This window comes from Pseudophryne corroboree, chromosome 1, assembly GCF_028390025.1.
Source record: "Pseudophryne corroboree isolate aPseCor3 chromosome 1, aPseCor3.hap2, whole genome shotgun sequence".
In the NCBI taxonomy this organism is placed as follows: domain Eukaryota; kingdom Metazoa; phylum Chordata; class Amphibia; order Anura; family Myobatrachidae; genus Pseudophryne; species Pseudophryne corroboree.
In genome coordinates, this window is record NC_086444.1 from 465,413,068 (window position 1) to 465,440,811 (window position 27,744).

General features: G+C 45.8%; 1 protein-coding gene and 1 long non-coding RNA gene across 2 annotated transcripts in view; one reads left to right on the forward strand and one right to left on the reverse strand.

Annotated features, from left to right (window-relative positions):
• Positions 1-13,151, forward strand: part of LOC134893720 (uncharacterized) — a 57,110-nt gene extending 43,959 nt beyond the window's left edge. The window contains exon 3 of the long non-coding RNA XR_010171709.1: positions 11,546-13,151. This is a non-coding gene — a long non-coding RNA (uncharacterized LOC134893720). The remainder of the gene's footprint in view (positions 1-11,545) is intronic.
• Positions 1-21,276, reverse strand: part of NXNL2 (nucleoredoxin like 2) — an 88,505-nt gene extending 67,229 nt beyond the window's left edge. Inside the window, exons 1-2 of the mRNA XM_063913707.1 lie at positions 21,178-21,276; positions 15,128-15,410 (exon numbers count right to left, since the gene is read on the reverse strand). The gene's annotated coding sequence lies outside the window, so the exon portion shown is untranslated. The remainder of the gene's footprint in view (positions 1-15,127; positions 15,411-21,177) is intronic.
• Positions 21,277-27,744: the final 6,468 nt, after the last annotated feature.

Here is a 27,744-nt window from a genome sequence, read left to right on the forward strand (position 1 = left end):
GTGTGCACTGTACGTTAAAATATGTACTCCTGCTCTCAGACTCTAACTGCTCCCCACTGTCTCCCCCACAAGTCAGATATACAGTCACACTATCACTTCAGCAAGTAGTAGTACTCCTCCTAATGCTCCCCAAAATTACTAAAGTAAATACTGTGTCTCTCTCTACTCTAGTCTCACTCTCTTCTCTATAAACGGAGAGGACGCCAGCCACGTCCTCTCCCTATCAATCTCAATGCACGTGTGAAAATGGCGGCGACGCGCGGCTCCTTATATAGAATCCGAGTCTCGCGATAGAATCCGAGCCTCGCGAGAATCCGACACCGGGATGATGACGTTCGGGCGCGCTCGGGTTAACCGAGCAAGGCGGGAAGATCCGAGTCGCTCGGACCCGTGTAAAAAAACATGAAGTTCGGGCGGGTTCGGATTCCGAGGAACCGAACCCGCTCATCTCTAGTGTCAGGTACAGGCAATGGGAGGAGGTGTGGCCAATGCAGAGAGATGTGGCCAGCCCCCTGCGCTAGTAAATTTGAAAGTAATGTAGTATTTGTGTGGGGGGGTGCGGACATGGGGGCTGATGAGCACCACCTAATGGCAGTGGGCGCGATCGTGTCCCCCCTTCATATCACGCAGGGAGAGAGGGGAGTGACTGCCTCCCCTTGCAAATATAAACTGCTGCAATCAATTATAATAGATATCCCTCTCCCCCACTCAAACACACCAGCAACCTGCCCTGGGCCCCTGGCACCCCTGCATGCACCATACATAGTGCGGGAGCCGCCTTACCTGCGGATCAGGATGGAGGAAGAGAATGTGTGGATCGCACAGCTCTCAAAAACACCGTAGGAAAGAACTGCATGGGAAGAGCTGCGTGCTGCAACTGCAGCTCCCCCTACAGTAGATTCAGCCACCTGTCTCTGTGGCTTCATGAGTGGTAGCTCACTGGAGCTCCGTCCGGGTAGGAGGGGTTTCTAGGTACTTAGAACCCTCCTCATCCTCCCTCGCCCCCTGCATGCACGTTTGCATAGAGGAAACAAGATATAACAATCCAGAAAAAATGGCATTATAGAAAAACCCTTAGCCAAAATGATAATGATTTCTATATTTAGTAGACTACTCCCAAATTGTATCTATTCATATAAACTATATAATCAAGTGCATAATGGATGACAAAATCAAATTAATATTTGACATCCAAAGGTTTCTGAAATCTTTGCTTACCTTTGTATTAACTTAAATACAGTACATTTATGAAATTGCTAATGGAATTTAGAAAACAGGGTTTAACTAAATGGTTTATCTATCTCAATCAATATAATGTAAAAATCATGTGACTAAAGCAACATAGTTAATGAAATAAACTGAGTATAAGAGTAAACTGAATTGCTGGTCAGTAATACTGTATATACCTGTATCCCTCCACTGTAACACCAGGTAAAATATACAGCTAGCTCCCCTTAACCCACTCTGCTGAAGGAGTAAACAGCTTGTTTCTAGACAATACTATTTAAAGAAAGGAGCCCCCATAGGAATTTCTTTAATTGCCAAAGGAAAATGCATCACTGTCAAGTTCAAGGGTTTGAATAGTCCAGTAATTTTCCAGCATCAATTTGCAGAAGAATAGAGTTAAATTAAAGTAAAAGCAATTACATGAAACATGAGCATTTACCACTCCTATTCTGGGAACCAGCAACAGGGGAATACCACTCAGAGGTGTGCAAAGCCAGTGACAACATGTCTACTTCAACAGGCAATATAGTACTACCTATATTACAATTAGGAAATAAGCAAAAATACTTCTAGTTTACTGAGTAGATATATTAACTAGAGATGAGCGGGTTCGGTTTCTCTGAATCCGAACCCGCCAGAACTTCATGTTTTTTTTCACGGGTCCGAGCGACTCGGATCTTCCCGCCTTGCTCGGTTAACCCGAGCGCGCCCGAACGTCATCATGACGCTGTCGGATTCTCGCGAGGCTCGGATTCTATCGCGAGACTCGGATTCTATATAAGGAGCCGCGCGTCGCCGCCATTTTCACACGTGCATTGAGATTGATAGGGAGAGGACGTGGCTGGCGTCCTCTCCATTTAGATTATAAGAGACTGAGAGAGATTTACTGGAGCTGACTAGGAGGAGTACTGTTACTGTAGAAGTGTAGAGACTGAGTGGAGAGAGTTTACTAGTGAGGACAGTGCAGTTTACTTTATAATCCGTTCTCTGCCTGAAAAAAGCGATACACAGCACACAGTGACTCAGTCACATACCATATCTGTGTGCACTGCTCAGGCTCAGGCCAGTGTGCTGCATCATCTATTATCTATATATAATATTATATATATCTGTCTGACTGCTCAGCTCACACAGCTTATAATTGTGGGGGAGACTGGGGAGCACTACTGCAGTGCCAGTTATAGGTTATAGCAGGAGCCAGGAGTACATAATATATTATATAGTGAGTGACCACCAGACACACAGTGCAGTTTATTTAATATATCCGTTCTCTGCCTGAAAAAAGCGATACACACAGTGACTCAGTCAGTCACATACCATATCTGTGTGCACTGCTCAGGCTCAGGCCAGTGTGCTGCATCATCTATTATCTATATATAATATTATATATATCTGTCTGACTGCTCAGCTCACACAGCTTATAATTGTGGGGGAGACTGGGGAGCACTACTGCAGTGCCAGTTATAGGTTATAGCAGGAGCCAGGAGTACATAATATATTATATAGTGAGTGACCACCAGACACACAGTGCAGTTTATTTAATATATCCGTTCTCTGCCTGAAAAAAGCGATACACACAGTGACTCAGTCAGTCACATACCATATCTGTGTGCACTGCTCAGGCTCAGGCCAGTGTGCTGCATCATCTATTATCTATATATAATATTATATATATCTGTCTGACTGCTCAGCTCACACAGCTTATAATTGTGGGGGAGACTGGGGAGCACTACTGCAGTGCCAGTTATAGGTTATAGCAGGAGCCAGGAGTACATAATATATTATATAGTGAGTGACCACCAGACACACAGTGCAGTTTATTTAATATATCCGTTCTCTGCCTGAAAAAAGCGATACACACAGTGACTCAGTCAGTCACATACCATATCTGTGTGCACTGCTCAGGCTCAGGCCAGTGTGCTGCATCATCTATATATATTATATATCTGTCTGACTGCTCAGCTCACACAGCTTATAATTGTGGGGGAGACTGGGGAGCACTACTGCAGTGCCAGTTATAGGTTATAGCAGGAGCCAGGAGTACATATTATATTAAAATTAAACAGTGCACACTTTTGCTGCAGGAGTGCCACTGCCAGTGTGACTGACCAGTGACCTGACCACACTGACCACCAGTATAGTTAGTAGTATACTTATATTGTGATTGCCTGAAAAAGTTAAACACTCGTCGTGTGACTTCACTTGTGTGTTTTTTTTTTTTTTATTCTATAAAAATAAAACTCATTCTGCTGACAGACAGTGTCCAGCAGGTCCGTCATTATATAATATATAATATATACCTGTCCGGCTGCAGTAGTGATATATATATATTTTTTATATCATTTATCATCCAGTCGCAGCAGACACAGTACGGTAGTTCACGGCTGTGGCTACCTCTGTGTCTCTGCACTCGGCAGGCAGTCCGTCCATAATTGTAATACCACCTAACCGTGGATTTTTTTCATTCTTCTTTATACATACATAGTTACATAGACATCTTCTCTTTATCAACCAGTCTATATTAGCTGCAGACACAGTACAGTACGGTAGTTCACGGCTGTGGCTACCTCTGTGTCTGCACTCGGCAGGCAGTCCGTCCATAATTGTATACCACCTAACCGTGGTTTTTTTTCATTCTTCTTTATACATACATAGTTACATAGACATCTTCTCTTTATCAACCAGTCTATATTAGCTGCAGACACAGTACAGTACGGTAGTTCACGGCTGTGGCTACCTCTGTGTCTGCACTCGGCAGGCAGTCCGTCCATAATTGTATACCACCTAACCGTGGATTTTTTTCAGTCTTCTTTATACATACATAGTTACATAAACATCTTCTCTTTATCAACCAGTCTATATTAGCTGCAGACACAGTACAGTACGGTAGTTCACGGCTGTGGCTACCTCTGTGTCTGCAGTCGGCAGGCAGTCCATAATTGTATACTAGTATCCATCTCCATTGTTTACCTGAGGTGCCTTTTAGTTGTGCCTATTAAAATATGGAGAACAAAAATGTTGAGGTTCCAAAATTAGGGAAAGATCAAGATCCACTTCCACCTCGTGCTGAAGCTGCTGCCACTAGTCATGGCCGAGACGATGAAATGCCAGCAACGTCGTCTGCCAAGGCCGATGCCCAATGTCATAGTACAGAGCATGTCAAATCCAAAACACCAAATATCAGAAAAAAAAGGACTCCAAAACCTAAAATAAAATTGTCGGAGGAGAAGCGTAAACTTGCCAATATGCCATTTACCACACGGAGTGGCAAGGAACGGCTGAGGCCCTGGCCTATGTTCATGGCTAGTGGTTCAGCTTCACATGAGGATGGAAGCACTCAGCCTCTCGCTAGAAAAATGAAAAGACTCAAGCTGGCAAAAGCAGCACAGCAAAGAACTGTGCATTCTTCGAAATCCCAAATCCACAAGGAGAGTCCAATTGTGTCGGTTGCGATGCCTGACCTTCCCAACACTGGACGTGAAGAGCATGCGCCTTCCACCATTTGCACGCCCCCTGCAAGTGCTGGAAGGAGCACCCGCAGTCCAGTTCCTGATAGTCAGATTGAAGATGTCAGTGTTGAAGTACACCAGGATGAGGAGGATATGGGTGTTGCTGGCGCTGGGGAGGAAATTGACCAGGAGGATTCTGATGGTGAGGTGGTTTGTTTAAGTCAGGCACCCGGGGAGACACCTGTTGTCCGTGGGAGGAATATGGCCGTTGACATGCCAGGTGAAAATACCAAAAAAATCAGCTCTTCGGTGTGGAGGTATTTCACCAGAAATGCGGACAACAGGTGTCAAGCCGTGTGTTCCCTTTGTCAAGCTGTAATAAGTAGGGGTAAGGACGTTAACCACCTCGGAACATCCTCCCTTATACGTCACCTGCAGCGCATTCATAATAAGTCAGTGACAAGTTCAAAAACTTTGGGTGACAGCGGAAGCAGTCCACTGACCAGTAAATCCCTTCCTCTTGTAACCAAGCTCACGCAAACCACCCCACCAACTCCCTCAGTGTCAATTTCCTCCTTCCCCAGGAATGCCAATAGTCCTGCAGGCCATGTCACTGGCAATTCTGACGAGTCCTCTCCTGCCTGGGATTCCTCCGATGCATCCTTGCGTGTAACGCCTACTGCTGCTGGCGCTGCTGTTGTTGCCGCTGGGAGTCGATGGTCATCCCAGAGGGGAAGTCGTAAGCCCACTTGTACTACTTCCAGTAAGCAATTGACTGTTCAACAGTCCTTTGCGAGGAAGATGAAATATCACAGCAGTCATCCTACTGCAAAGCGGATAACTGAGGCCTTGACAACTATGTTGGTGTTAGACGTGCGTCCGGTATCCGCCGTTAGTTCACAGGGAACTAGACAATTTATTGAGGCAGTGTGCCCCCGTTACCAAATACCATCTAGGTTCCACTTCTCTAGGCAGGCGATACCGAGAATGTACACGGACGTCAGAAAAAGACTCACCAGTGTCCTAAAAAATGCAGTTGTACCCAATGTCCACTTAACCACGGACATGTGGACAAGTGGAGCAGGGCAGGGTCAGGACTATATGACTGTGACAGCCCACTGGGTAGATGTATGGGCTCCCGCCGCAAGAACAGCAGCGGCGGCACCAGTAGCAGCATCTCGCAAACGCCAACTCTTTCCTAGGCAGGCTACGCTTTGTATCACCGCTTTCCAGAATACGCACACAGCTGAAAACCTCTTACGGCAACTGAGGAAGATCATCGCGGAATGGCTTACCCCAATTGGACTCTCCTGTGGATTTGTGGCATCGGACAACGCCAGAAATATTGTGTGTGCATTAAATATGGGCAAATTCCAGCACGTCCCATGTTTTGCACATACCTTGAATTTGGTGGTGCAGAATTTTTTAAAAAACGACAGGGGCGTGCAAGAGATGCTGTCGGTGGCCAGAAGAATTGCGGGACACTTTCGGCGTACAGGCACCACGTACAGAAGACTGGAGCACCACCAAAAACTACTGAACCTGCCCTGCCATCATCTGAAGCAAGAAGTGGTAACGAGGTGGAATTCAACCCTCTATATGCTTCAGAGGTTGGAGGAGCAGCAAAAGGCCATTCAAGCCTATACAATTGAGCACGATATAGGAGGTGGAATGCACCTGTCTCAAGTGCAGTGGAGAATGATTTCAACGTTGTGCAAGGTTCTGATGCCCTTTGAACTTGCCACACGTGAAGTCAGTTCAGACACTGCCAGCCTGAGTCAGGTCATTCCCCTCATCAGGCTTTTGCAGAAGAAGCTGGAGGCATTGAAGAAGGAGCTAAAAGGGAGCGATTCCGCTAGGCATGTGGGACTTGTGGATGCAGCCCTTAATTCGCTTAACAAGGATTCACGGGTGGTCAATCTGTTGAAATCAGAGCACTACATTTTGGCCACCGTGCTCGATCCTAGATTTAAAGCCTACCTTGGATCTCTCTTTCCGGCAGACACAAGTCTGCTGGGGTTGAAAGACCTGCTGGTGACAAAATTGTCAAGTCAAGCGGAACGCGACCTGTCAACATCTCCTCCTTCACATTCTCCCGCAACTGGGGGTGCGAGGAAAAGGCTCAGAATTCCGAGCCCACCCGCTGGCGGTGATGCAGGGCAGTCTGGAGCGACTGCTGATGCTGACATCTGGTCCGGACTGAAGGACCTGACAACGATTACGGACATGTCGTCTACTGTCACTGCATATGATTCTCTCAACATTGATAGAATGGTGGAGGATTATATGAGTGACCGCATCCAAGTAGGCACGTCACACAGTCCGTACTTATACTGGCAGGAAAAAGAGGCAATTTGGAGGCCCTTGCACAAACTGGCTTTATTCTACCTAAGTTGCCCTCCCACAAGTGTGTACTCCGAAAGAGTGTTTAGTGCCGCCGCTCACCTTGTCAGCAATCGGCGTACGAGGTTACATCCAGAAAATGTGGAGAAGATGATGTTCATTAAAATGAATTATAATCAATTCCTCCGCGGAGACATTGACCAGCAGCAATTGCCTCCACAAAGTACACAGGGAGCTGAGATGGTGGATTCCAGTGGGGACGAATTGATAATCTGTGAGGAGGGGGATGTACACGGTGATATATCGGAGGGTGAAGATGAGGTGGACATCTTGCCTCTGTAGAGCCAGTTTGTGCAAGGAGAGATTAATTGCTTCTTTTTTGGGGGGGGTCCAAACCAACCCGTCATATCAGTCACAGTCGTGTGGCAGACCCTGTCACTGAAATGATGGGTTGGTTAAAGTGTGCATGTCCTGTTTTGTTTATACAACATAAGGGTGGGTGGGAGGGCCCAAGGACAATTCCATCTTGCACCTCTTTTTTCTTTTCTTTTTCTTTGCATCATGTGCTGATTGGGGAGGGTTTTTTGGAAGGGACATCCTGCGTGACACTGCAGTGCCACTCCTAGATGGGCCCGGTGTTTGTGTCGGCCACTAGGGTCGCTAATCTTACTCACACAGTCAGCTACCTCATTGCGCCTCTTTTTTTCTTTGCGTCATGTGCTGTTTGGGGAGGGTTTTTTGGAAGGGACATCCTGCGTGACACTGCAGTGCCACTCCTAGATGGGCCCGGTGTTTGTGTCGGCCACTAGGGTCGCTAATCTTACTCACACAGCTACCTCATTGCGCCTCTTTTTTTCTTTGCGTCATGTGCTGTTTGGGGAGGGTTTTTTGGAAGGGACATCCTGCGTGACACTGCAGTGCCACTCCTAGATGGGCCCGGTGTTTGTGTCGGCCACTAGGGTCGCTAATCTTACTCACACAGCTACCTCATTGCGCCTCTTTTTTTCTTTGCGTCATGTGCTGTTTGGGGAGGGTTTTTTGGAAGGGCCATCCTGCGTGACACTGCAGTGCCACTCCTAGATGGGCCCGGTGTTTGTGTCGGCCACTAGGGTCGCTAATCTTACTCACACAGCTACCTCATTGCGCCTCTTTTTTTCTTTGCGTCATGTGCTGTTTGGGGAGGGTTTTTTGGAAGGGACATCCTGCGTGACACTGCAGTGCCACTCCTAGATGGGCCCGGTGTTTGTGTCGGCCACTAGGGTCGCTTATCTTACTCACACAGCGACCTCGGTGCAAATTTTAGGACTAAAAATAATATTGTGAGGTGTGAGGTATTCAGAATAGACTGAAAATGAGTGTAAATTATGGTTTTTGAGGTTAATAATACTTTGGGATCAAAATGACCCCCAAATTCTATGATTTAAGCTGTTTTTTAGTGTTTTTTGAAAAAAACACCCGAATCCAAAACACACCGGAATCCGACAAAAAAAATTCGGTGAGGTTTTGCCAAAACGCGTTCGAACCCAAAACACGGCCGCGGAACCGAACCCAAAACCAAAACACAAAACCCGAAAAATTTCAGGCGCTCATCTCTAATATTAACCTCATTTATAATATATGAAATAAACACGGTATACAAAATAAAAGACAATGTAAAACTGCAGTACTATAAAGCATCTCACAGACATATTAGGGATGGAGCATCAAAAGAAAACATCGGTAGTACTGGTGTTTTTAACACTGGTCAACAAACATTCTTTAGTCCTAAACATTGGTTTGGGAACATAAATGCTTTCCGATGTTAACCAATGTTTCTACTTATTTGATGTAAACTAGCTAATTAACATTCCAAACAAGGTATCTGAACACCAAACCTCCTATACCATATTCATAGCCTTTATTTGTGAGCTATTAATAAGAATCAGTATGAAAAACCAGCGTCCAGATCCCGGGTGTCGGTATACCGACAGCGGATTCCCGGCCACCGGTATGCCGGCAGCGAGGCGAGCACCAGAAAGCGCCTTGCGGGCTAGCTGTGCTCGCCACGCTGCCGGCACAGTGGCCCGCTGTGCTCGCCACAGGTTATATTCCCCCTCTATGAGTGTTGTGGACACCTATAAAGGAAGAACAGCCTGTGGCGCCTGGATTCCGGCGGCGGTATTGCACCGCTAGTCGGGATTTCGGTATCGTCAGTGTGACGTCCGGGATCCCAACTATGGGTATTGTAACTGCATCCCTAATAAGAGTATGATTTGTGTGCACCTTGTCATTCAGCTATTTCCTCTTATATTAAAAACGTTCAATATCAGCATATCATACACAGGAATCTAACTCCTAACCTCATGTTCCTCAGTCTGAAGCTTCTCATATACTGTAGCTGTCTGTTGCTGTATAGGATCCTGATAATGTTAAGTAATTGTAATCATAAGTTTAAACTAGTGGTTCCCAAACTTTCTTGAATCATGGTGCCCTAGAGTATCAGCATTTGTTTCCCGGTACCCCTAGTATAAAAGTTTTTAATTGATAAATATGGAAAAAATATATAAAGTAAAGTAAAATGTGCCTATCTTTCATCCTTACCTACAGTACCTCCCCACATGAACCATCCCAGGAGGCACAAAATGCTCTGTTCCTGGACTTCTTTCTTAATTTATAATTGCCATCACCTGTGTTGAAAGTAACACCTTTCTTATCAATGAAGTAGTTCAACACAGTTGAAGGCAATCATATAGTAAGAGAGAAGTGAATGAAAAAAAGCATTTTGTCCCTACTGTAATAGTTCATCTTGGGAGGTATGTCTATAGCTTCAGTTATGAGGTGGTGTACAGAGTTGTGCTTCTGATTGTCCACATGTTTTATGATTGGCAGCCACTAGCACTGGTTTTATTTATCACTTTGACCATAAATAATTTGATTTGGTCCTGGACCATGAACCCGAGGCACCCTGCAAGAGCTTTGCTGCACCCAGGGTGCCTAAGCATGTTCAAGAACCATTGGTTTAAATCATTGCTATAAAGCAGATCTAAATTCATGTATTGTGCAACTACATATTAAATAGATCTGCTTGTATGCAATGGTTTAAACTAACATTTATAACTAGGTTCATATAGTATTACAATGCTTCCTATGCAAGCCCAAATAGCTCATGCACTGTGTCTGACTGTGGTATGTGAGATTGGTATGCTGATGATTATCTATTTTAAATCAATTGGGATTAAAACTCATGGCCGTAGACCATGTCTAGGCCCCAGTAATGCAGGGAGTGTGGTCTAATCACAGATGTATGGCCATGTACCCTTTAAATAAACTTTGAAAAAACTTGTTTATGTGCTGCACAGCAGCGCAGACCTGCACAGGGGGGCGCTGTGCGTCCCTCAAACAGTGACAGATACAGGGAAGTGGCAGCAGTCTCCCTGGACCCACAGCAGGAAATGAGGCTGCAGTGCTAAAGGTGGACAGGTAAGAAGGGGGCCTCCACCAAGCTCGGCCAACTAGCCTGGTCCCCCCTAATCAGTACCCACTCCCCCCTCTCTCTGCACCACTGGTTAATCTGAAGGTGCACATATCTCCTGTACATAGAGACTTAGCTGTCGGACTCGGGAGCCAATCAAATGAGCCTGTCTGCCCCCACCCCCCAATAAATGATTAGCACATCAGAAAAAAAACTTGCGATTGTGGGGGTCCTCCCTTATGCAGTTTTAACCATTGGAATCAATCAATCAATGGTTCAGATAAAACATAATTTGATTCCTATCCCTAGAGCTTAGGGAGCACAGCTGTAGACATATTTGATCCATTAAAATGACACATTGCTTATGTGTAAGAGTTTGCATTCTGACCTGCATAGACCACAGCAGAGAGGGTCATTGTCTACCTTCATGATATGTGAATGCACTACACATTTCCTAGTATTCATATGGATATGTTTGCTGGTGATGCCCATACATACATAGATTTCATAATGCTTGTCTAAAAATGTTCTACATTACCTATTGCCAGATTGCCGCTGTAAATATTCATAGTGGAAACATTAAAACTTGCTTCAGAGTCATGTATAGTAGAATTTTTGGGCCACCCTTTTCATCAATATGCCTTTTATAGTTTATAGGGTGGGACAGCAGGACAGTGCCCAAAAAAACGGGACTGTCCCACAAAAATCGGGACAGTTGGGAGGAACGACATGTTATATGGTATCATCTTTTACTTTTCTTAAAATAAAAAGTGAATATTAAATGAAAAGTTAATCATGTTTAGTATTACTTTTTGGTATTATTTTAATAGCTATAGTAGAGTATAGCTTTCATGAGGAATGAAGTACTAAATGTTAATGTTATATTACATAACAAAGCATTATTTCTGAATAATTTCGATTTGCTCTGAATAAATTGTGTGAAATAGCTTTCATTATATTTATACTGCAGATTATTGCTACAGCTCAGTTTCTCCCTTATTCCATTAAAATATATTAGTATTATTTTGGTAAAATGTTCTTTCAAGATGATGATAACTTTTTAATTTATTTTTAGAGCAATATCTATTTCTTGAGGAAGCATATGAGCCTTGGATAAAGAGAAGCCAAAATATACCTTACACCAGCAACGGATTGTCGCAATTCAGCAATCCCCAGATGCCGATGTCGTTGGATTTCACAGATTTGCCGGTCACTGAGAATTTCTCTGATCCTCCAATAGATAGGCGATCACAGATGGCAATTCCAATCTGATCAGAGGATTGGGCAACCAGTCCTTAGGTGTATAGGGGCCTATAGATAAATTGTGCACTTAAAGGCCCCCATATATCAGCAATGACGAAAAAAGCAAATCACAGACTGGGATTTTTTTCCCCAGTTTAAAGATTCCTCAGTCCACCAATCTGCGCATATATATTACAGATAGGTTTCAGTGATTTGCAGATCATTTTCAGCAAATACAGATCTACTAATCTTGAAATGCTCATCACTTTGCTAGTAACAAAGAAACATAGAATTGACGACAGATAAGAACCACTTGGTCCATCTAGTCTGACCCTTTTTTAACCATATTGGGGATGATTCAGACCTGATTGTAGATGTGCTAAATTTAGCACATCTACGATCAGCTTCCCTGACGTGCTGGGGGACGCCCAGCACAGGGCTAGCCTGCCCACATCTCAAGCCCTACCTCGTCGTAGAAGCACAAAAGCATCGCACAGCGGCGATGCTTTTGTACTGTAGGAGTAGCTCCCAGCCAGTGCAGCTCCTGCGCGCTGGCAGGGAGCTACTCATCGCTGCCCGGATGACAGCTGCTGCATGTGACATCACGCAGTCGCCGCGGCCCGCCCCCCCAATGGTCCGGGCATGCATGCGTTGCCCAGACCGTGCCCCCTAAGCGGCAGGGCCCGCCCCTCCCACCCAGCGACCGCCTCTGCCTGTCACTCAGGCAGAGGGGATTGCTGGGCTACGACAGCCGTCGGCTGTCTGTCATGCACCGATGCACTGTGGCGCTGGCGCACTTCAGACCTGATCGCTGCTGTGCGTATTAGACCTGATCGCTGCTGTGCAAATACGCACAGCAGCGATCAGGTCTGAATTAGCCCCATTGTTACATCAAACCCTATTCGATCCTTATTTCTTCATAAAGATATCCTTATGTCTATCCCATGCATGTCTAAATTGCTCTACTGTCTTAGCCTCTACCACCTCTGCTGGGAGGCTATTCCAATTGTCCACTACCCTTTCTGTGAAGTAATTTTTTCTCAAGTTTTCGCTGAACCTACTTTCCTACAATTTTAGTGCATGTCCTCGTATATTCTAATACTTCTCTTCCTGTGAAGAATGTTTCTCTCCTGTACCTTGTTTTCTTTTTATTTCCATTTATTTTCTTTTGTTACAACTGTAATATGTAAATTCATTATTCATTTTAGGATTTATCAAAAAAGTGTTTGTAATTAGTATTTCATTGATTGATGCTGGAACTGTTCTCAATACTTTTTAAGATGTTAAGTGTTATTTTTTAAGATGTCTGCACTCTATATTGCTGTTTACTTTCTTACATTTGATTGTATGGCATGGGTCCATTGGTGTCCCTGATTGTCTCTATACACATTGTTGATCTATGTCATTTTGTATGTTCAATAAAAATTATTCTATTTTAAAAAAAAGATATTACATAATAAAATTGAAGAGGGTATATTAAATAAAAATGATAGATAAATGAAATAAAAATTAGTATGAGATTAAAAAAATAAATATATATATTTTTCAATATATAATATTCAGTGCCTTCTAAAATGGATCTACAGAAACACATTTAGGGCCTGATTCAGACCTGATCACTGCTGTGCTTTTTCGCACAGCGGACGATCAGGTCCTAACTGCGCATGCATATGTGCGACGGACAACAACAAATGGCATTGCCAGTTAGCGACAGGATGGTGTAAAAATTTAATTTGCACGGTCATTCGCAAAGTGATTGACAGGAAGAGGCCATTTGTGGGTGGCAACTGACCGTTTACTTGGAGTGTCTGGAAAAATGCAGGCGTTCCCAAGTATTTTCATGGAGGGTGTCTGATGTCAGCTCCAGGTGGTATTCATGTGACCGGTGGTCGGGTGACCGACAGTCACATGACCTCTTCCAGCATCCTGACCCCTCACTATCCCGATGGTCGGCATGCCGACCAACAGGGACTATTTCCACTCGTGGGTGTACACGACACCCATAGAGTGGGAATAGAACCCGTGGCGACCGTAGGTCGCCACCGAGCCCTCAAGGGGCTTGCTGCACTCTCCCCTCCCCTGCCGGGATCCCGGCGTCTGTATGCTGCCGGGATCCCCACGTCGGTAAGCTGACCGGCAGTCTCCTGACCGCCGGTCAGCTATACTACACCCGTCCGCTCCAGCCCTGGTCAGCCCGTTCTGATCGCACTGTAGGAGTAAGTCCTGGGCTGCTCAGAGACTGCACACAGCGGATTTTTGCAGCTCGGCGTACACATGGGATCGCACACTTGCACAGCGAATTTACACTCCCCATGGGGGCGGCGACCATCTGAACGCAGGACAGCAAAGTATGCAGCCCAGCGATCAGGTCTGAATCACTCCCTTAGTTTGAGGTCAATATTAATTCCTAGTGGTTTTAAAGTTTTAGAAGTATACATCCACTTGGTTTCACATTTTTTTCAGAGTGGTAACCAAATCACCCCCTCTCCAATGAGTTGACATTCTTTGTATCCTGGCTGAGTGACCCATGGGGTCATGCAAGCCGGCCGCCGCAGCTCCGTCCAAGAGGCCAGGAAATCTCCATCCAGTGAAACTACTTTCATCACCGCTCTCTCCCCGTCCCCAAATGGTTGCAGACTGTCAATAAGTTGATATCTGTAATCGCACTGCATCCAACGACATAGGACTGTGCTGCACATGCGCAGTATGGGTCCGGCGCATGCGCACAGTACCACGCATCGGCACTTTGCGGGATTTGTTTTTGCACTGGGGTCTGAATCAAGCCCTTTGATCCCTCAGGCTCAGGCACACTGAGGCTTCAGGCACCATCTGATTGAGGATGGCCACCAGAACTCTGGCAATTCTCTTGATGTTTCCTGTTACTTCATTCCTGGAGTGTTTAATGGATTGTTGCCAGCAGATCTTTAGATTCCATCCAGGAACTGCACAGATGGTAAAGTGGATCAGCAAGTGGATGTTAAGTTTATTTCATTGAAGACTTATTCTCCTTCTCCTTGTACTGTTCTCCTGCAGTTTGAGGTTGCTCCACATCGAGGAAAATTAAAGTAAAGGAAATTCAGTTTTGCAAAAGCAGCCAAAATGAATAGTGAAATTTATTAAGCATTCCGGAACCTAAGCCCAGTAGCAAATGACAATTATCAAATGGCATTAGCCCATAGTAGCCTATGGGCTACTCTTCCGTATTTTTTTCCGAAGAGTAATCCTTTTGATCCATGCCCATACTGACACTCGCCGGGTCGAAACCAGGAAGCAAAGTGATAGTGGTGAGAAGAAAGCCACACACCTATAGTACACTACATAAAATATACATTTAAATAATTTATCACCTTCTGGCAGTGGGATTGCTCTCCTGGTGGAGCCTTGGGCACACCTCAGACTCTTTGTGTTTGCTTACCTGGACTAAATGATAATTACGTCACTGTTAAGTAGCTGTGGGTTGCACCTGGGAGCTGCTAATTTAATTTTATACCCGATCCACTGTGTGTTCAGGGCCAGTTCATCAAGTCAGATATTCTAGTCAGACCCTGCATATTCTTGTTTGAAGATTATCTTGTCTTCCGGCTCCAGGCTTCTCAGCAAGGACCCTGCTACAGTGCTCTCATTCCATAGCAAGTATTCATCATTCCCCTCTGTTACTGTTTGCTATAGATTGTCAATATTCCAAGTACTCTGATTGTCTGCAATAAAATTACAACAATTCCAATTATCAGTGTATCTTCCAATTATCTGTGCATTCTAATTATCTGTATCTGCTTCAAGTGCCTGGCAAACACTAATTTCGGACCTACATCGTGTTTGCTAATAAACCGTGGTTACACTGGGGGTAATTCCAAGTTGATCGCAGCAGGATTTTTGATAGCAATTGGGCAAAACCATGTGCACTGCAGGGGAGGCAGATATAACATGTGCAGAGAGAGTTAGATTTGGGTGGGGTGTGTTCAATCTGCAATCTTATTTGCAGTGTAAAAATAAAGCAGCCAGGATTTACCCTGCACAGATATAAAATAACCCACCCAAATCTAACTCTCTCTGCACATGTTATATCTGCCCCCCCTGCAGTGCACATGGTTTTGCCCAATTGCTAAAAAAATTCCTGCTGCAATCAACTTGGAATTACCCCCACTATTCCTGGCGGAGATGCTAACTTATTTCAGGTGACTTCTTGCACACACAGGAAAAGCCTCCTTAGAGATGTTTTAGATGCTCCTCTGAATGTAGTCCCCTAAGGTTTATGTTTAACAAAAACTGAAGCTCCTGTATGAAAATTAAAGTCACTAGAAGACTATATCCTCTGGTTGTTTTAAAAAAAAATTGGCCTCACATGAGGATGGTTACAGTGCATTGGTCAGCTTGTAGAAGTGCTCAGCGAGCAGCAAGTGGCCAACGGGATCCTGATTTCAACTTAATTAAATAGAATTAAATAGAAGTGGTTTGCTTAAAAACAATCTAATTTATTTTCCTAGCGATAGCCATAAACATGTATATTAATATTCACAAAGATGATCATGTCGGTAACAATGAACCAATAAACTCACCATCTTTTTAGATGCTGATTCTATTACATTTAATTGGGATGCAGTAGCAGGATCAGCAATATTACGTACACCAGCCCCAGCATTTTATTGGATGCTCTATGGTCTATTTAGCGGCTGGAGAATATGGACAGATATCCCACACGTGGAATGTAATGGCACCTCTGGGCATTATGAATTTATTATTGCAGAGTGAGAAAAAAGGTACAGCTCTTCTTTCCACAGATATTATGTTATTTATCTCTTATCATCTACAATTTAACATTATTATTAAGCAAACAGGCATTACCATTGTTTGCTTGTAGTTTGTGATTATGAGTCTCATTTAGAGTTGGATGCAACTGTGCATGCACACAAACAACTCCTACGCATCCTTAGCCATAGTGACTGAGGGGGTAATTCAGACCTGATCGTTTCATGTGCGTTTTCGCGCAGCAGGCAGTCAGGTCCAAACTGCGCATGCACGTCTCACGGGTACAAAGCGGATAACCGCTCAGCAATGGGTTTGTGCGATGGATCCGCTCGCACGGGTGAACACAAGGACATTGACAGGAAGAAGGCATTTGTGGGTATCAACTGACCGTTTTCAGTGAGTGTCTGGAAAAACGCAGGCGTGTCCATGCATTTGCAGGGAGCGTTCCTGACGTCAGTTCCGGTCCCGGACAGGCTGAAGTGATCGCAGCAGCTGAGTAAGTCCTGGGCTGCACAGAGACTGCACAAAATCTGTCTGTACAGTTCTGCTACACATGCGTTCACACACTTGCACAGCTAAAATACCCTCCCCCTGTAGGCGGTGACTATCTGTTCGCAGCAGTGCAAAAATCGCTTGCTAGCGATCAGGTCTGAATTAGGCCCTTAGCAGGGGCGTATATATGGAGGAGGGGACCCATGTGCAGTCTCCGCGTGTGGGACCCCTACTCCTCCATAGCAGGCAGCACAGTTAGTGCTCTGAGCACTAGAGAGACTCTGGCACAGTGCCAGAGACATCAGCGCTGGCACAGGTGTCTGAGAAAATGGCGCGGCGCCCATTTTTACGGAGACCTGCACAAGCGCTTTAGACTTTGGCACAGTGCATAATGCATATTTCCATTTCAACTTTTTAATGGGTAGGCGATAGATATGTGTATTTAATTTAACTTAGAACTTTCATCTTGTTTTTGTGTCACAGACTAATATTCTTTTACATGTTAAAGTCAACTATATTTGATATTAAAAATACTGTCCAGTCATATACATAGTGCAAAATACATAGTAAGTGGGAGTATAGACAGCTTTTAGGCTGGCTGATTATAATAAAAATATGTTCCTATTATCAGGATCTCAGATGGAAACTGTCTAGTAAGCTGGGGTATTGGCCCTCATTCCGAGTTGTTCGCTCGTTGCCGAGTTTCGCTATATTGCGATTAGTCGCTTACTGCGCATGCGCAAGGTTCGCAGAGTGCATGCGCTTAGTTATTTTACTCAAAAGTTAGGTATTTTACTCACGGCATAACAAGGATTTTTAATCGTTCTGGTGATCGGAGTGTGATTGACAGGAAGTGGGTGTTTCTGGGCGGAAACTGGCCGTTTTATGGGAGTGTGCTAAAAAATGCTGGCGTTTCTGGGAAAAACGTGGGAGTGTCTGAAGAAACGGGGGAGTGTCTGGGCGAACGCTGGGTGTGTTTGTGACGTCAAACCAGGAACGAAACTGACTGAACTGATCGCAATGGCTGAGTAAGTCTGGAGCTACTCAGAAACTGCTAAGAATTTTCTATTTGCAAATCTGCTAATCTTTCGTTCGCAATTCTGCTATGCTAAGATACACTCCCAGAGGGCGGTGGCTTAGCGTGTGCAATGCTGCTAAAAGCAGCTAGCGAGCGAACAACTCGGAATGAGGGCCATTGTGTTCATAAGTGGGTGAAAGGGGAAACTTGTGAAGTCTAAGACAAATTATCTTATGTGAACACTGGGCTGCCAAGAGAAATCCTGGGCCCCGGTACAACAACTTCCCGGGCCCCCCCCCCAGAGTGGGTGTGGCCACAGCATGTATATATATAATACTAACACTAGTGGTAATGTATGGATGCATGTATTATAGAATATTTATATAGAATTTATAAGCCACAGTGCTGTCTGTCACTCACAGTTCTCAACTCACAGTGTCGCAGCCTAACAAACTAGCTACCGACGAGGTGACAGCCCTGCTGCTGATTCTTACAGTTGAGCTGCACCACTTCTTAAAACCATGGGCCACGCCCAGCCAGCTGCATGCCTGCCCCTCCCAGTCCCTGCCCACCTCCCAGAGCTCGCTGATTCTGAGGAGGCCATCCAGAGCCAGCTGCAGAGATTGACTCGCGAAATGATGATATCACCTTGCGAGATCCTAGCAGCGGTGCGATGGCTGGAAGTGACTGTGAGGGACATCCACGACACATACATCCCCCCTCTTGGCAGGGGGACCTTCGCAGGGCGCAGCCTCACATGGCCCAAAAAGGGGCGTGCGCTTGTATGTGAGGGGCGTGGCATCAGCTGGATGGGCGTGGTCACGCGCACAGACTCATTTTCGGCATTTTGGGGGCGTGTCCAGCACTACCGGAGTAGCTGGGCAGCTTCCGACTCACTTGTCCTCACTGAATGGATGCTGTGCAGAGCAGCGGGTGATCAAAGGCTCCCCCTACTGCCCCCCCTGCTCGCGGGACACTGATCTATGATCATTTTCTCAGACATGCAGGGGGATGCCCAGCACAGGGCTAGTCCACTCTGTATGTCAGGCCCTACCCCCCTGCATAAGTACAAAAGCATCGCATGGCAGCGATGCTTTGTACCTGGCAAGTAGCTCCCTGCCAGCGCAGCTCCTGCGCACTGTGATGTCACGCAGCAGCCGTGGCCTATCCCCCCCAATGGTCCGGACATGCCTCTGTTGTCTAGACCGCACCCCACTAACGGCGTCCTAACACCGTTGGCACGCCCCCTCCCGCCCCGCGACCGCATCTGCCTGTCAATCAGGCAGAGGCGATCACAGCCCAGAGATGCTTTTAGCATCTCACTGGGATCCTGGGGTGCGTGTGCGCACTCCACATATTGATTAAGACTGCGATCGCGGCCGCTGCAGTGATCCAGTCTGAATTAGCCCCTCTAGCCTTCCACAAACCCGCTTCTGCTTTTAACTTGTGACAACGTTACAAGACTGGACCCTGGAGATTGACTGGACTTCATTATTTAAACTACTTAATCAATGACCTTCATCTGGGACAGATCTTAAAACATCTGAGATAAGAGCTGGGTATTCTAATTTGTCCTTGCTTCTATTGCAACTGAATATAACTTGTTACTGACTTGCATGGTTTCATTGTTGTGTGTGTATCTTGTTGGGTTTTGTTTTAAATGCCCTGTGTCATTCTCCATATTTAACACAGTGGGGGGAATTCAAATGTTTGAAAAGTTGGTTGGGTGTCTGTTTTTTTCCTGTCTATGAGATAGGAAAAAAACAGACACCCAACTTTTCAAACAATTGAATCTCCCCCATTGTATCCCAGAACCTGGTCACTTGAGTTTTTCAACCAACAACAACAAGGGACATAAATCACTGTTGTCTCCAGATATACTATTTTGGCTAAGCTGGACACATAGAAACATAGAATATGACGGCAGATAAGAACCATGTGGCCCATCTGAGATACTCCCAGAAATATGGATGTTCTGTGTGAAGGATCTACTCACAGGTCTGTTGTTACTTGGTTGTGGGGTGATGATGGAGAGACCGCAGCAGAGGGACAAGGGTTCCCACTTCTCAAAACACAGTACATAGACTCTTGGAAAATAATACTTTTTTTTAGTATGTACTGATCCCTGGAATTAACTTTAAGTGGGCAACTTTGCCTTGGTTAAAATGGTTTATTTGTCATTTTCTTTGTTAGATATTCTTAACAGATGGCATCAGCAAAAATACACAGGGGCAAATGTAATAGAGTGAGAGTTTCAGAAAATGAGAGATTTGCTAAGGTTTTGCAGTTTTTTTTAAAGTGGCAATGATATACACTGCAAAACCAGGTTGAGCTTGCTGTGTAAATGATTGCCACTTTAAAAAAAAACTGCAAGACCTTACCAAATCTCTCACTTTCTGAAACTCTTCACTCTATTACCTTTGGCCCACAGTATTCTTATATGGCAATATTTGAATACCAGAGATTCACATTAATTTACAAATAGACTTTCTACAATGACTAGACTACTATAAATCTTCTCACTGTTTCCAATTATTTTGTAGTAATCCTACACTCCTATCTATAAGGCATGCATTAATGTAATTTGGTACATAACAGAAACATATTCAATAAACTGCACTCAAATACAATTTTAAATAATATAAAGTTTGTTAAACTAAATGAGCAAGGTCCAAGGTGACACATATAGAAATCATTTTAATGGTGGCAACTTAAGTTGCTTAATTGAGGTCTCTATGTGTACGTGTGACGTTTGTTGCAGCGCTGTTACTAATGCTTGATACTAGAAGCAGGTGTCGGTGTATAAAGAAATATTGTCTCACATTAACGTCATCAGCCTGCAGTTACTCAGCTCTGTGCTTCTCAGGATGACTCCTCTAACATCCCAGTCTCGCGGCAGTGCTCTGCGCACCTACATACAGTACAACTTCTTTCCCTCAGACTTTCTAATTAGCATGGCATATTTGCATACTGTCCAGCTGTCTCGTTTTTTGGGTCCCTCCTGCGGGCCAAGATGTCCTTCTTTCAGGTACTTAAATGTTGGGAGGTATGTATTTGTGTCTGCTGTGAGTTATCAGTAAATGGCAGCCAGCTGTCTCTCAGCACCTCAACAGATCCCTCCTCCCGCTGACAGTCAGGTCACAGCAGCCTGGGCTAACATTACAGATTTGCCACACAGTTCCCTACAGCTCCAATCCTTATCAATGTACCTCATGAGGGGGCTCAGTATATTAATTGGCTCACAGGCTCACGCTGTGCAACTTTACTACATCAGACACACGACTCCACACTGTCCTGCTCTGTCCATAAGCCAGGACCAGCCTTCTTCATGGCATCCAAGCTGCCATGGCAACCACTGCCTCCCCTTGCCCCAAGGGATTGTGGGGCTTGAAACCCTCAAAGCTATGGTTCCTCTGCAGCTGTGGGTCATAGGCTATGGTAGGGACACAGCGCAGTGTTACCTTATGATATTGGGGAATCACACATCTAGTCTGCCCTTTTAGGGTGTGGTTATTAGGGTTAAGGGTTAGAGTTGGATTAGGGGTTTGGGTTAATGGTTTGGTTAGAGTATTAGGGTCAGGGTTCGGATTAAGTTTAAGGGTTATGGCATTAATGTTAGAGTTTTACAATTAAGGTCAGAGTATTAGTGGTTGCGGTTAGGATTAATAATAATAAATTTAATTCTATAGCACACTTTCTCCAGTAAGACTCAAGGCGCTTAAGGGTGAGGGTTAACGTATTTGTGTTATGGTATTAGGATTAAGGGTGAGGGTTAGGGTATGTAGATTTACTTAACTTGGCCCCTGTGGTGAAAGCTGCTGTTGGAACTGAGCGTAAGGGAAATAGCAATGTCATGTTGCCTCCTCCCACAATTTTGAGAAGAGTGGAGGACAGATTAGGGCCAGTGCATGTACTGGACAGTGCATCATCAGGTCCCCTCTGGTCTTTTGAGAGCGGAGTTGAGGACCGGGTAGGTTAGAGCATCATTGCCAGCTCCTACCCAGGCCTTACAATGGCTGTTCTGTACCTCACAACATTCAGACATGTGGGAAAAGTAAGCCGTCTTCAAACTGCAAAATATGGTCCACCTTTGTTGAAATGTCACCCCATTTGCGGACTGCAAAGTTGGGAGTTAGGCAATTCTGCTCCTGCTTATCCCTGAAAACGCAAATGGTCAATGTCTTTGCTATGACATCATAATAGTTCTATTATGACACACAGATGACATAGCAAAGATAATACACTACTGCTTACTCTGTTACCTGAGACACTGGAGGGTCGGCAGCATTATAAGGAGCTTGAGCTATTATCAGTTTTAAGATATTAAGATAATGTAACAGATTAAGTAGAGATAAGGAAAGGGGTGAGATGTGGGCAGCATTAGGAGCGGCAAATGCGGCGACAGTTCCCGGAGACAGGTAAGTGTATTGTTACTTATTTGTTGTACTTTGATCATTTACAGAATCAGAGCATTTTGCAGATCTACTAGTTTTATTTTTTTTCCAATCATCCATGTAGAAGATATGAGAGCAGCTCTCTAAACCATTACATGCTTTATATAATCCCTATTTCTCTAACGTCCTAAGTGGATGCTGGGGACTCCGTAAGGACCATGGGGAATAGCGGCTCCGCAGGAGACTGGGCACATCTAAAGAAAGCTTTAGGACTAACTGGTGTGCACTGGCTCCTCCCCCTATGACCCTCCTCCAAGCCTCAGTTAGATTTCTGTGCCCGACGAGAAGGGTGCACACTAGGGGCTCTCCTGAGCTTCTTAGTGAAAGTTTTAGTTTAGGTTTGTTATTTTCAGTGAGACCTGCTGGCAACAGGCTCACTGCATCGAGGGACTAAGGGGAGAAGAAGCGAACTCACCTGCGTGCAGAGTGGATGGGGCTTCTTGGCTACTGGACATTAGCTCCAGAGGGACGATCACAGGTTCAGCCTGGATGGGTCCCGGAGCCGCGCCGCCGGCCCCCTTACAGAGCCAGAAGAGCAAAGAGGTCCGGAGAAAGTGGCGGCAGAAGACGTTCCTGTCTTCAAATAAGGTAGCGCACAGCACTGCAGCTGTGCGCCATTGCTCTCAGCACACTTCACACTCCGGTCACTGAGGGTGCAGGGCGCTGGGGGGGGCGCCCTGAGACGCAATAAAACAGAAATACCTTACATGGCAAAAAAAATGCATCACATATAGCTCCTGGGCTATATGGATGCATTTAACCCCTGCCAGAATATACAAAAAAACGGGAGATAAGGCCGCCGAAAAGGGGGCGGAGCCTATCTCCTCAGCACACTGGCGCCATTTTCCCTCACAGCTCAGTTGGAGGGAAGCTCCCTGACTCTTCCCTGCACTACAGAAAGGGTTAAAAAAAGAGAGGGGGGCACTATTTAGGCGCAGTATTAAAACATACAGCAGCTATAAGGGGAAAAACACTTATATAAGGTTATCCCTGTATATATATAGCGCTCTGGTGTGTGCTGGCATACTCTCCCTCTGTCTCCCCAAAGGGCTAGTGGGGTCCTGTCCTCTATCAGAGCATTCCCTGTGTGTGTGCTGTGTGTCGGTACGTTTGTGTCGACATGTATGAGGAGAAAAATGATGTGGAGACGGAGCAGAGTGTCTGTAACAGTGATGTCACCCCCTAGGGGGTCGACACCTGAGTGGATGTACTGTTGAAAATTACGTGACAGTGTCAGCTCTATATAAAAAAACAGTGGTTGACATGAGACAGCCGGCTACTCAGCTTGTGCCTGTCCAGACGTCTCATAGGCCGTCAGGGGCTCTAAAGGATACAGACGCCGACACGGATACTGACTCCTGTGTCGACGGTGAAGAGACAACCGTGATTTCCAGTAGGGCCACACGTTACATGATTGAGACAATGGCAAATGTTTTTATACATTTCTGATAATACGAGTACCACCAAAAAGGGGTATTATGTTCGGTGAGGGAAAAACTACCTGTAGTTTTCCTGAATCTGAGAAATAAAATGAGGTGTGTGATGATGCGTGGGTTTCCCCCCGATAACAATTGATAATTTCTTAAAAAGTATTGGCTGCATACCCTTTCCCGCCAGAGGTTAGGGTGCGTTGGGAAACACCCCCTAGGGGGGATAAGGCGCTCACACGCTTGTAAGAACAAGGGCTCTACCCTCTCATGAGATGGCCGCCCTTAAGGATCCTGCTGATAGAAAGCAGGAGGGTATCCAAAAAGGTATTTACACACATACTGGTGTTATACTGCGACCAGCAATCGCCTCAGCCTGGAGGTGCAGTGCTGGGTTGGCATGGTCGGATTCCCTGACTGGAAATATTGATATCCTAGATAAGGATAGTATATTATTGCCTATAGAGCATTTAAAAGATGCATTTCTATATATGCATGATGCACAGCGGAATAATTGCCGACTGGCATCAAGTATAAGTACGTTGTCCAATTCTACCAGTAAAATGGTCAGGTGATGCGGATTCCAAACGGCATTTGGAAGTATTGCCTTTGAAAAGGGACATTTGGGGTCGGTCTTTTAGACCTGGTGGCCACGGCAACAACTGGGAAATCCACGTTTGTACCCCAGGTCGCCTCTCAAAATAAGACGCCGTATTATCAGGCGCAGTCCTTTGTTGGCAAGCGGACAAAAGGTTCCTCTTTTCTGCTCGTGACAGAGGGAGAGGAAAAAGGCTGAAGAGATAGCCAGTTCCCAGGAACAGAAACCCTTTCCCGCCTCTGCCAAGCCCTCAGTATGACGCTAGGGCCTTACAAGCTCAGGCACGGTGGGGGCCCGTTCTCAATGAATTTCAGTGCGCAGTGGGCTCACTCGCAAGTAGACCCCTGGATCCTTCAGGTAATATCTCAAGGGTACATATTGGAATTCGAGACGTCCCCCCTCGCCGTTTCCAAAAGTCGGCTTTACCGACGTCTCCCTCTGACAGGGAGGCAGTTTTGGAAGCCATTCACAAGCTGTATTCCCAGCAGGTGATAATCAAGGTACCCCTCCTGCAACAGGGAACGGGGTATTATTCCACACTATTGTGGTACCGAAGCCAGACGGCTCGGTGAGACCGATTCTAAATCTAAATCTAAAATCTAAAATCTTTGAACACTTACATACAGAGGTTCAAATTCAAGATTGAGTCACTCAGAGCAGTGATTGCGAACCTGGAAGAAGGGGACTACATGATGTCTCGGGACATCAAGGATGCTTACCTTCATGTCAAAATGTACCCTTCTCACCAAGGGTACCTCAGGTTATGGTACAGAACTGTCACTATCAGTTCAGACGCTGCCGTAGGGATGGTCCACGGCACCCCGGGTCTTTACCAAGGTAATGGCCGAAATGATATCCCTTCGAAGGAAGGAAATTTTAGTTATCCCTTACTTGGACGATTCCCTGATAAGGGTAAGATCCAGGGAACAGTTGGAAGTCGGTGTAGCACTATCTCAGGTAGTGTTGCGGCAGCACGATTGGATTCTCAATATTCCAAAATCGCAGCTGGTTCCGACGACTTGTCTTCTGTTTCCTAGGGATGTTCCTGGACACAGTCCAGAAAAAAGGTGTTTCTCCCGGAAGAGAAAGCCAGGGAGTTATCCGAGCTAGTCAGGAACCTCCTAAAACCGAACCAAGGCTCAGTGCATCAATGCACAAGGGTTCTGGGTAAAAATGGTGGCTTCCTACGAAGCAATCCCATTCGCTAGATTCCACGCAAGAACTTTCCAGTGGAACCTACTGGACAAATGGTCCGGGTCGCATTTTCAGATGCGTCAGCGGATAACCCTGTCACCAAGGACAAGGGTATCCATCCTGTGGTGGTTGCAGAGTGCTCATCTTCTAGAGGGCCGCAGATTCGGCATTGAGGACTGGGTCCTGGTGACCACGGATGCCAGCCTGCGAGGCTGGGGAGCAGTCACACAGGGAAGGAATATCCAGGGCTTAGGGTCAAGCCTGGATACATCACTTCACATAAATATCCTGAAGCTAAGGGCCATTTACAATCCTCTAAGCTTAGCAAGACCTCTGCTTCAAGGTCAGCCGGTGTTGATCCAGTCGGACAACATCATGGCAGTCACCCACGTAAACAGACAGGGTGGCACAAGAAGCAGGAGGGCAATGGCAGAAGCTGCAGGGATTTTTCGCTGGGCGGAAAATCATGTGATAGCACTGTCAACAGTATTCATTCCGGGAGTGGACAACTGGGAAGCAGACTTCCTCAGCACGACCTCCACCCGGGAGAGTGGGGACTTCACCCAGAAGTCGTCCACATGATTAAAAAACTCGACAGGTATTGCGCCAGGTCAAGAGACCCTCAGGCAATAGTTGTAGACGCTCTGGTAACACCGTGGGTGTACCAGTCAGTGTATGTGTTCCCTCCTCTGCCTCTCATACCCAAGGTACTGAGATTGATAAGATGGAGAGGAGAAAGCACTATATTCGTGGCTCCGGATTGGCCAAGAAGGACTTGGTAACCGGAACTTCAAGAGATGCTCACGGAGGATCCGTGGCCTCTACCTCTAAGAAGGGACCTGCTCCAGCAAGGACCCTGTCTGTTCCAAGACTTACCGTGGCTGCGTTTGACGGCATGCCGGTTGAACACCGGATCCTGAAGGAAAAAAGGCATTCCGGATGAAGTCATCCATATCCTGATCTAAAGCCAGGAAGGATGTAACCGCAAAAACATTATCACCGCAATTGGCGAAAATATGTTGCGTAGTGCGAGGCCAGTAAGGCCCGACGGAGGAAATTCAACTGGGTCGATTCCTACATTTCCTGCAAACAGGAGTGTCTATGGGCCTGAAATTGGGGTCCATTAAGGTTCAGATTTCGGCCCTGTCAATTTTCTTCCAAAAAAGAACTAGCTTCAGTCCCTGAAGTTTAGACGTTTGAAAAAGGGGTACTGCATATACAGCCTCCTTTTGTGCCTCCAGTGGCAATTTGGGATCTCAATGTAGTTTGGGTTCCAAAAGTCACATTGGTTTGAACCACTTAAATCTGTGGAGTTAAAATATCTCACATGGAAAGTGGTCATGCTGTTGGCCCTGGCCTGGGCCAGGCGCGTGTCAGAATTGGCGGCTTTATCCTAAAAAGCCCTTATCTGATTTTCCATTCGGACAGGGCGGAATTGAGGACTCGTCCTCAGTTTCTCCCTAAGGTGGTTCCAGCGTTTTCACCTGAACCAACCTATTGTGGTGCCTGCGGCTACTAGGGACTTGGAGGAATCCAAGTTGCTGGATGTTGTCAGGGCCCTGAAAATATTCCAGGACGGCTGGAGTCAGGAAATCTGACTCGCTGTTTATCCTGTATGCACCCAACAAGCTGGGTGCTCCTGCTTCTAAGCAGACTATTGCTCGTTGGATTTGTAGTACAATTCAGCTTGCACATTCTGTGGCAGGCCTGCCACAGCTAAAATCTGTAAAAGCCCGTTCCACAAGGAAAGTGGGCTCATCTTGGGCGGCTGCCCGAGGGGTCTCGGCTTTACAACTTTGCCGAGCAGCTACTTGGTCAGGGGCAAACACGTTTGCTAAATTCTACAAATTTGATACCCTGGCTGAGGAGGACCTGGAGTTCTCTCATTCGGTGCTGCAGAGTCATCCGCACTCTCCCGCCCGTTTGGGAGCTTTGGTATAATCCCCATGGTCCTTACGGAGTCCCCAGCATCCACTTAGGACGTTAGAGAAAATAAGAATTTACTTACCGATAATTCTATTTCTCATAGTCCGTAGTGGATGCTGGGCGCCCATCCCAAGTGCGGATTGTCTGCAATACTTGTACATAGTTATTGTTACAAAA